General features: G+C 47.7%; 1 protein-coding gene across 1 annotated transcript in view; it reads right to left on the bottom strand.

Annotated features, from left to right (window-relative positions):
- The window catches only part of LOC142584041 (sterol O-acyltransferase 1), a 57,917-nt gene extending 54,400 nt beyond the window's left edge, over window positions 1–3,517 (bottom strand). Inside the window, exon 1 of the mRNA XM_075694261.1 lies at window positions 3,227–3,517. The gene's annotated coding sequence lies outside the window, so the exon portion shown is untranslated. The remainder of the gene's footprint in view (window positions 1–3,226) is intronic.
- Window positions 3,518–7,825: the final 4,308 nt, after the last annotated feature.

A 7,825-nucleotide genomic window follows, 5' to 3' on the forward strand; every position in this document is an offset into this window, starting at 1 on the left:
AATAACAAGCCCGCGCGCTTTAGGTACCTACGCGACCACATTATATTTACAGGCTTTATGTCGCGATTTATTGTTTGATTACGCAGAACGGAGGCGCGCTCACTCGCGCTACGCTAGTCGAGGACCGGCGGAGAGGGGTGTAAGAAAAGAAAGCGTCGCTTGAGAAAAATCTCTGTTGCTATTAGACGAGGTTCGCAAGTGAAGACATACATTTACGAAGTCGTGAGGAGCAGCAGTGGAACAAGGCATAATGTTGGTACAGCCAACGATTCGACAAAGCGACTTGCCTCGTTCAGGGCCATAATGGAGACAAGCATACCTTGTGAAAACGTCCTTGTTCCACTACTGGTCCTCACGTCAAGCCTCCTTCTTACTGTGAACTTCTCGGTCTTGTTTTGGGCTATGTATAGACAAGAAGGGCGCCTCCTGTCTACTTCGTCTGCCTTAATTTGTGCCCCTCGACTATGAGTCGCCACAACAAGAAGTGCTCCCAAGATCTTTATTGTGCAAAGGAGGGGCGGAGGCCCACGGGCCTCCACGATGACAACTTAGCTAGTAAGACCAGTGCGGTGCAACACGGAACAAGGACAGACTGACAAACTTCAGTAGTTCAGAACTTGTCTCGTATTCGTCCTTCGACTTATGTGCGCGCCGTCTTCGCTTATGCACTTTCGTTCCAATCATTCTCGTTATGACTTTTGCAGCTGTGTCGGCGGGAAATTTCCGCATAATTGCAAGGCTTCACACTCGGTCACTTGAGCGTGTGAACCGTACATCACTCCCAAGCCCAGTAACGACCATAATCATAGAAGCAGAGGTACCTGAAGAATCTCAAGAGGAGCCAGGAGTTGAGTCTCCGCCTTGCTCTGTCTAGCTACAGCAATGTTTGGGTAGCGTTTGCCGTTGTGCTGAAAACAGTATTTTAGTTCGAGCAAGCCAGGTGAATAAACTAGTGTTTCTTGACAACGGGTCAATTGATGAAACCAGAGAGATCGATATATATAAAAAGGAACAAGTTGCTCTTCGCACGTTAAGGTGCAAGGAGGTACACGTAAGCGGTAGCTGTGCTTCAAGGAACAATTGACGCACTGCCATCCTCCTTTGCATCCTTAGTGCATGCACCTTCCCTAATATCTTCAGTGCTGCGGCTTCAGTTTGCTTACAGGGGCAGATTCTGACAAACTTAACGGCTCTAAAGTAACGATGAATGAATAGACAAATAAAGCGCTCGTGTACCTAAGTGTGGGAATTTTCGCGCAGTCATCCCACACACACACACACACACACAAAAAGAATTGCGGGAACAGAAGATCACCGCCTTATCGGGCAACAATCACTCTTCTAATAGAAGGTGAAAAAACAGCTAAAGAACGCAACGTACACAGGAACAGAAGACGACGGGAGGAAGCTGGACTAACAACTGAACTTTTTATGTATTATGTATTTGTTACTTCCTCAATAAATTTCAGTTGTTAGTCTAGCTTCGTCCCGTCGTCGTCTATTCCTTTGTACGTTGTGTTTTTAGTTGGTTTTTCACCTTGAATCATTACCAATTGGACGACATTTCGACCTTGTCGAATCGCTGTTCTTTTCGCACAGGGAGATGCTTTGCCACATAGTGGTAAGTCACTGATCACGACGAGCTTTTTCCCGTGACCAGATAGGCTGAAAATCTCTTTTTTTTTTACACTAGGTTTTTCCGGGTGAGTGTGCTGTATTTAAACTCGATTCCCGCTGCCCTTGGGGAATCTACATTGTGCATACGAGTGGGCTCGAGTCGTTCGGAGTGTCCGGGGCAAAGCGAACATCTCAGCGGCTCAAGAACACTCACACCATCTTCGACTGGCCATCTCGGAGCGTTCAGGAAGAGCTACGGTGGACAAGCATTGGTGAGACAGCATTCACGAGGTAAGAGAGTTGTAGTATAGCGATAGCCACACTTCCTTATCGCCGTTAGTGCCCACTAAGTGACATTAGAAACTTTCTTCGCGTCTGAGCGCTGCCTCCAACAAGAAGGGACTATTTGCAATCAAGTCCTAGTGTGTTGTCTGTGACGTGCACTGTGCGTATCGTATCATTTCTCATCAGCCCAAGCTGGAGTAGCAAGCCAGACAAACCGCTTCAGGATACGTTTAAAAGCCTATCTCTATCACTCACTCTCGTGTGAAGCCCTGCGCACCGTGGCAAATCTAATCGTTTGTTTTTAAACATGCGTGAGACAGTTTCTTGCAAGAGTGAGAAGATGAAATTGGCGAACGTGAACATCTTCAAAAGGCCGCCAGGACACAGTCTCTCTCCCCCAACCCCTCTCTTTTCAGAAGTTTTGCACTAAGTACAATGTCTCACGCACTGGCAGAAAAACATTGTAAGGTTTAAATATTGGTCCATCGCTCAAGACGGGCAGTTTATGCTATTTTTTAGCAATGCATGCGACGATGCTCGTGCCGTGTTTCCGGTGTAGTGTTGCTTTAGTTGATATTAAAGGACTTAACACGTTAATTGGGCCAGTTTCTACTTACTCAACCTTGCTAACCGCCGACAAGCATTATCTGATATATTTTTTTCGACCATCAGAGCCTTGGCGCTTAGATCCAGTCAGATATTTGTGCCTAGTTTGATAAACACCGGGGGGCTTGATTTTACTATGGTAAAGATGAAGTGATGATATCTGTATGAACAGCTACCTGCGTTTTTTTTTTTCGTTTCGCTTTTTCGACAACCGGCGTTCATATAAAATGCAGGGCTATGGAAAATATGATCAACGATAATTTTCGCTCTATTAACACTCTCCGAAGAGTGCTAGAATGTATTCAGAATAATAAAGAAAAGAAACAGGTAGGGTGTTCTCCCCGACCGCAAGTTTCAACAATGATTCATTTCTCTCGGACCCGGCGCCGAAGGACGGAGTAAACCGAGAACAAGCCACATAAGTGCGAGCGATTGGCCTTTACGAAGCTCGAAATTCACTGCTAATGAGCACGAAAGATAGCCTGCGAAGCCACTGGAACAAGGAAGAAAAGCGACAAGAATTTTCTCGAATGCTGGCTGTGCCGTTCCTTTTTCGGCGCCGGGTCCGAGAGAAATGAATCATTGTTGCAACCTGCAGTCGATGGCGACCAGCCTACCTTTTTCTTTGAATGGCAGTCGCGAACTGTTTGTTTGGCGCGTGAGAGCCAGTCTGACGCAACGGTTGCGCGAAGGACGCCGTCGTTGCATGCGAACCTACCTGGCACGAAACTTTTGCCGCCTCGCTCGAGACCGCCGGCGTTGACTCGGGGGTCCCTCGGCGAGTTCGCGCTGAAGGCAACAGAACTGACACTCGCTGTTTGCTGGCCGACTCGTGCGTCCGGTTACTTGGCCTCTCTTCCTCGGGAGCGTCCGCGTGCTGGTGCGCTTTGCGGAGCGAGAGCGCGCGCTGCGTCTCCGGCAGCAGTCGGCGTTGAAGTGCCGGCACGGCGCAGCCGGCGTACCGCGGGTGCTCCCCTTCGGTACGGACGGGCGGAACTGACGCGCTCCCCTTCGGCGTACGACAGATGACTAGGCGGCCACCAGTGCACGTGCACTCAGCGGAGACACAACTAACACCCTCCCCTTCTCCTCACCCCCTCCGACCGGGGCAACCCTCCCTCAACACCGATTGCCGATCAAAGGCAAAGCGCCGGAGGGTCGACAACGGCTTCCCCCGCCCCCTCTTCCAGCGCAGTCGGTCGACTACCTTCCGCCCCCCCCTGGAAAGACCAGCGACCCTCCTCAAACCGAAGGATGTCCCCGGCACTAGCCGGCGCGCAGGAGAGCGAGCAGAGGAAATTTGGCAGCAGCCACTGATCGCGCTCCTCGATTCCTTTTTTCCATGGGTGACACAACTTTCTACTTTTGTTTCCCTTACGCAGCGCGAGGACACTCGGTGACATGAGAGGCGGTCTGGCTGTTGCCAGAAAGGCGTTGCATGGTCGAAGGCTGTATATAATAGGGTAACCGTCGAATGCTTGTTATTGTATAAGCTTCTGTAACCGGTCGCCGAGGCGGCCTCATACAAGGAAGTCTGCGTCTCAAGAGTGTCTGCGTGATGCATTAGCACAGACATACCGCCGTACGGTGAGAACGATCTTATGACAAACTGAGCCTTTAAGACTGATCGGAACTGGGTCCAGTCCGCGAGAGCTACAATAAGCTTTATTTAAACGACCAAAACTCAGCGTCCAGGCTTTTATTATTATTTTTATTTTATTACAGAGAGAGAGAGAGAAAGAGAGAGAGACGTTTTCTTTAGGGTAGAGTGCATTAGCCAAACATATTTCTGCACTTACATTTCGAAGCGCCGAGAATGAACGAAGCCGGCCTGCGATCTGATGTAACACGAAGACTGCTATAACGTTGCCGGTGGGCTCGTGGCAACATTTCTGCTTTCAATATATCTTCAAGGTCTCTGAGTAGTAAACACAGTGAGATATTACGCCTTGGTACCTGCACAACCGATGTGACGTGCTTACTGAACTGCAGCTAAAATGAGTGTAAGCCGATACACGTGGACCAATTTTTTTTTTTCTCTCACATCAGGGAGAAGCTACACGGGACTGCGTTATCAAAAGCAAATGGCTCATGAAAAAGAAGAAAAGAAGGAACAAGAAGAAAGTAGAACTTAAGTTTGGCTCCGCGGGGCGACGTTTTTAGTTTCAATTCCCGCCTTCGAAGACTGTTTGTGCAGCTTATAGGCCAAGACACGTGCACTCTAGACGTGCTGCAGATATGCGGAGGCAGCGCAGCCGTTTGCTTTATGCTTGCCAGGCAGTGCACGCTACACATAGCAAGCTGCGTCTGGAAATTACTTGATATGGGCTCCGAGTCCTGCAGACCGACGCAATGTGTGCGAGAAAATAGGGATTCGTTACCTTAGATGTTGTGTCTGTCTAGTTCTTTAACGCGCCAATACGGTGTTTTAGCATAGAACTGTCCGGTATCGCGATTCGCGCCAGCGCAAAGTCGTCTGCACATGCGCAGCCACTCCCGGCCACATGTGCTGATCGACCGGCGTATTGCAGTGGCAGACGGATCTATGCGAAATCGTCCCGAATAAAGTTTCGTTTGCGCGAACGTTTCGATTTCGCTTGTCAGCGAAGCCAGCGGCAGAGCGGTAACGCTGTGCGAGAACGTTCTAAAACAACCGATTCCGCTTACAAGGAACTACAAAATGACCGTGCATGTTCTCAGTGTGCGCCAGGCTGTCCGCATGCAGTAAGTGCGCCAAACTCGGTGCCAAGCGCACACAGTTTCATACTATAACTATTTTTAGTACGAAACTCTACGGATGGATGGCTGGATGGATGCTATGAGTGTCCCCTTTGAAATTGGTTTGTCCCCACCAAGCTCTTGCTCTTATTTTACCTAATGCCCTACCTACATTAACAAAAAAGAAGAAAAAAAAACATATACACACAAACAATTCTCAGCATCAAACTTCCTGAACCACTATTGGGAACTTTGTTTCGGTATGCCTCCGTTGTTCGTGGTCTCCCTACTTTTCTGCCACCAAACGTCCAATCGCATATTACTAATCTCTATTGCCGACATGTTTACTTTCCCCCTGCTATCCCTGATTGCAAGGGCTCAAAGGAAGCCAGAGGAGCCTAAACCTCCGGTTAGATATCTTCACATTCTAATAAAACACGTTCATCGTTTCCCTAGCTTTACTGCAGCAAGCACATGCTTCTTCCTTGGTGTACCTCGCTTTATCTACGCACGAGTTCGCAGGATCAAATCCTGTCCGCGGCGGCCGCATTTCAGTGGGGGTGTAATACAAAAACACCCGTGTACTTAGATTTAGAGAGAGAGAGAGAGAGAGCATATGATAAATGAAAGGTAGGGTGGTTAACCAGGACTGGGCCCGGTTGGCTGCCCTACACTGGGGAAAGGGAAAAGGGGACGGAACTAGATTTAGGTGCATGTTAAGGAACCCCACGTGACGAAAATGATTCCGGAATCCCCCACTACGGCGTGTCTCATAATCAGATCGTGGTTTGGCACGTAAAACCCCATAATTTATTTTAATTTTATCTCGAATTATAACTACGCGTTCTAAGGAGTCCTGATCTCGCTTCGAAAAGTAAAGAGCTTCCCTTTGAGTTTTCATAAATTGTTTCTTTCCTCATTTTGTTGTTACCACTTCGGTAGTCACTCGTAGCAGGTTTCTTTTCTATTGCCGCCACCCATGAGATTGTCTCAACCTCTCTGACGTTGCGTTTGACTTTCATTGTTGCCATGTTGCTTACTATACCGGTCGCATACTTGTTGGGAAGCTTCCTATTTCTTTTCCTCCACTGTGAATCAATCTCTTTTTCCTATCCAAATACCTGAACACTCTCGCAACCATTTACATTCTTTAATATTCCTCAGTCGTTCTTCTAAATCAATTTTACTCTGAGCTTCCCTGACTTCAAAACTTGTCCAGCCCATATCACCCTGCGCAGGTTCATTTGTAGTCTTCCCGTGAGCGTCCAATGAGAGGTGTCACACTGACCTTTGGTTGCCATCAAGTCCTGATTGTACCCCTAAATTAAAGCGAACAACCGACTTTCCAAATGTAAGTCCTGGAGCCATTACCCCTTTCCACATATCACGGAGCACCTCGTATCTATTGTATCCCCATAGCGCATTGCCGAGTTTCTCTTCCCCTTTGCTATTACTGTTTTTTCCTGTGTTTCCGTGTATCTTTTGCCTTCGTTTATCCATATACCAAGGTATTTCCTGGCCTTGTATTGACACTTTCTGTTCACTGCTTTCGTTACCATAAGACCAGATTTTTAACGCTAAATTTGAATCCTAAATTCTCACATTCCCGTTCACAGATATGAGCCAGACGTTGCATATCACTTTGCTTGTTAACAAGCAACACAATGTCGTCCGCATAAAACAAACCTGGAAGCTGCTGCTCTACTATTGAATTCTGGGGATTTAGGTGCCAAAACCATTATTATGAGGCATGGCGTAGTGGGGGACTCCGGAGTAATTTGGCAACCAGGGGATCTTTAACGGAATCCTTGGTCCATGGGTCCGGTGCCACTGCACCGGACCCATGGGCGTTTTTGCATTTCGCCCCTATCGAAATGCTGCCGCCGCCGCCGGGATTTGATCCCGCGACCTTATGCTTTGCAGCACAACACCATATCCGTTAAGCCACCAACTGTTGTACCCGCCTCTTTGTATGAGAAATTAAACCCGATATTGATTCCTTCTAGCGCCCTCAAGTCGGTCACGATGTCATCCGCATAAAACAAACCGGAAGCTACTGCTGTACTACTGTACCCGCCTGTTTGCATGAGAGATTAAACCCGATATTACTTTCCTCTAGCGCCCTTTTCATTCTCACCATGTACATCATAAACAGCAGTGGGGATAAAGGGCACCCCTGACACAGTCCTTTGTTGATATCAGCTTTCTCCTCGCTCCTCATCCCTTCCCATTCAACGCAAAGTGTATTTTCTAGGTAAACATCTCTCAAAAGCTGTATACAGTCGCTGCCTAAGCCCTCGTCTCCCAGAATCTCCCCAGATATGCTGCGGTCTACGTTGTCATACGTTCCGGTAGTGCCTAAACAAGTCATTTATAGCAGTTTCCTTTCTTCTCTGGATATTTCAATACACTGAGTGAGGACAAATAAGTTAGCATCTAGACGCCTAGCGATTTTGAAACCATTCTAATGTTCTCCCTATATGGCCATTATTTTTAATTTAATTATTTTAATTTAATCGCCTGCATGGCTAACCTGTATATTACCGGTGTGACGGTCAATGGTCTATACGAGTGAATTGTGCTTCTTCCCCCTTGCGTT

The sequence above is a fragment of the Dermacentor variabilis genome, chromosome 1 (assembly GCF_050947875.1).
Source record: "Dermacentor variabilis isolate Ectoservices chromosome 1, ASM5094787v1, whole genome shotgun sequence".
Lineage (NCBI taxonomy): Eukaryota > Metazoa > Arthropoda > Arachnida > Ixodida > Ixodidae > Dermacentor > Dermacentor variabilis.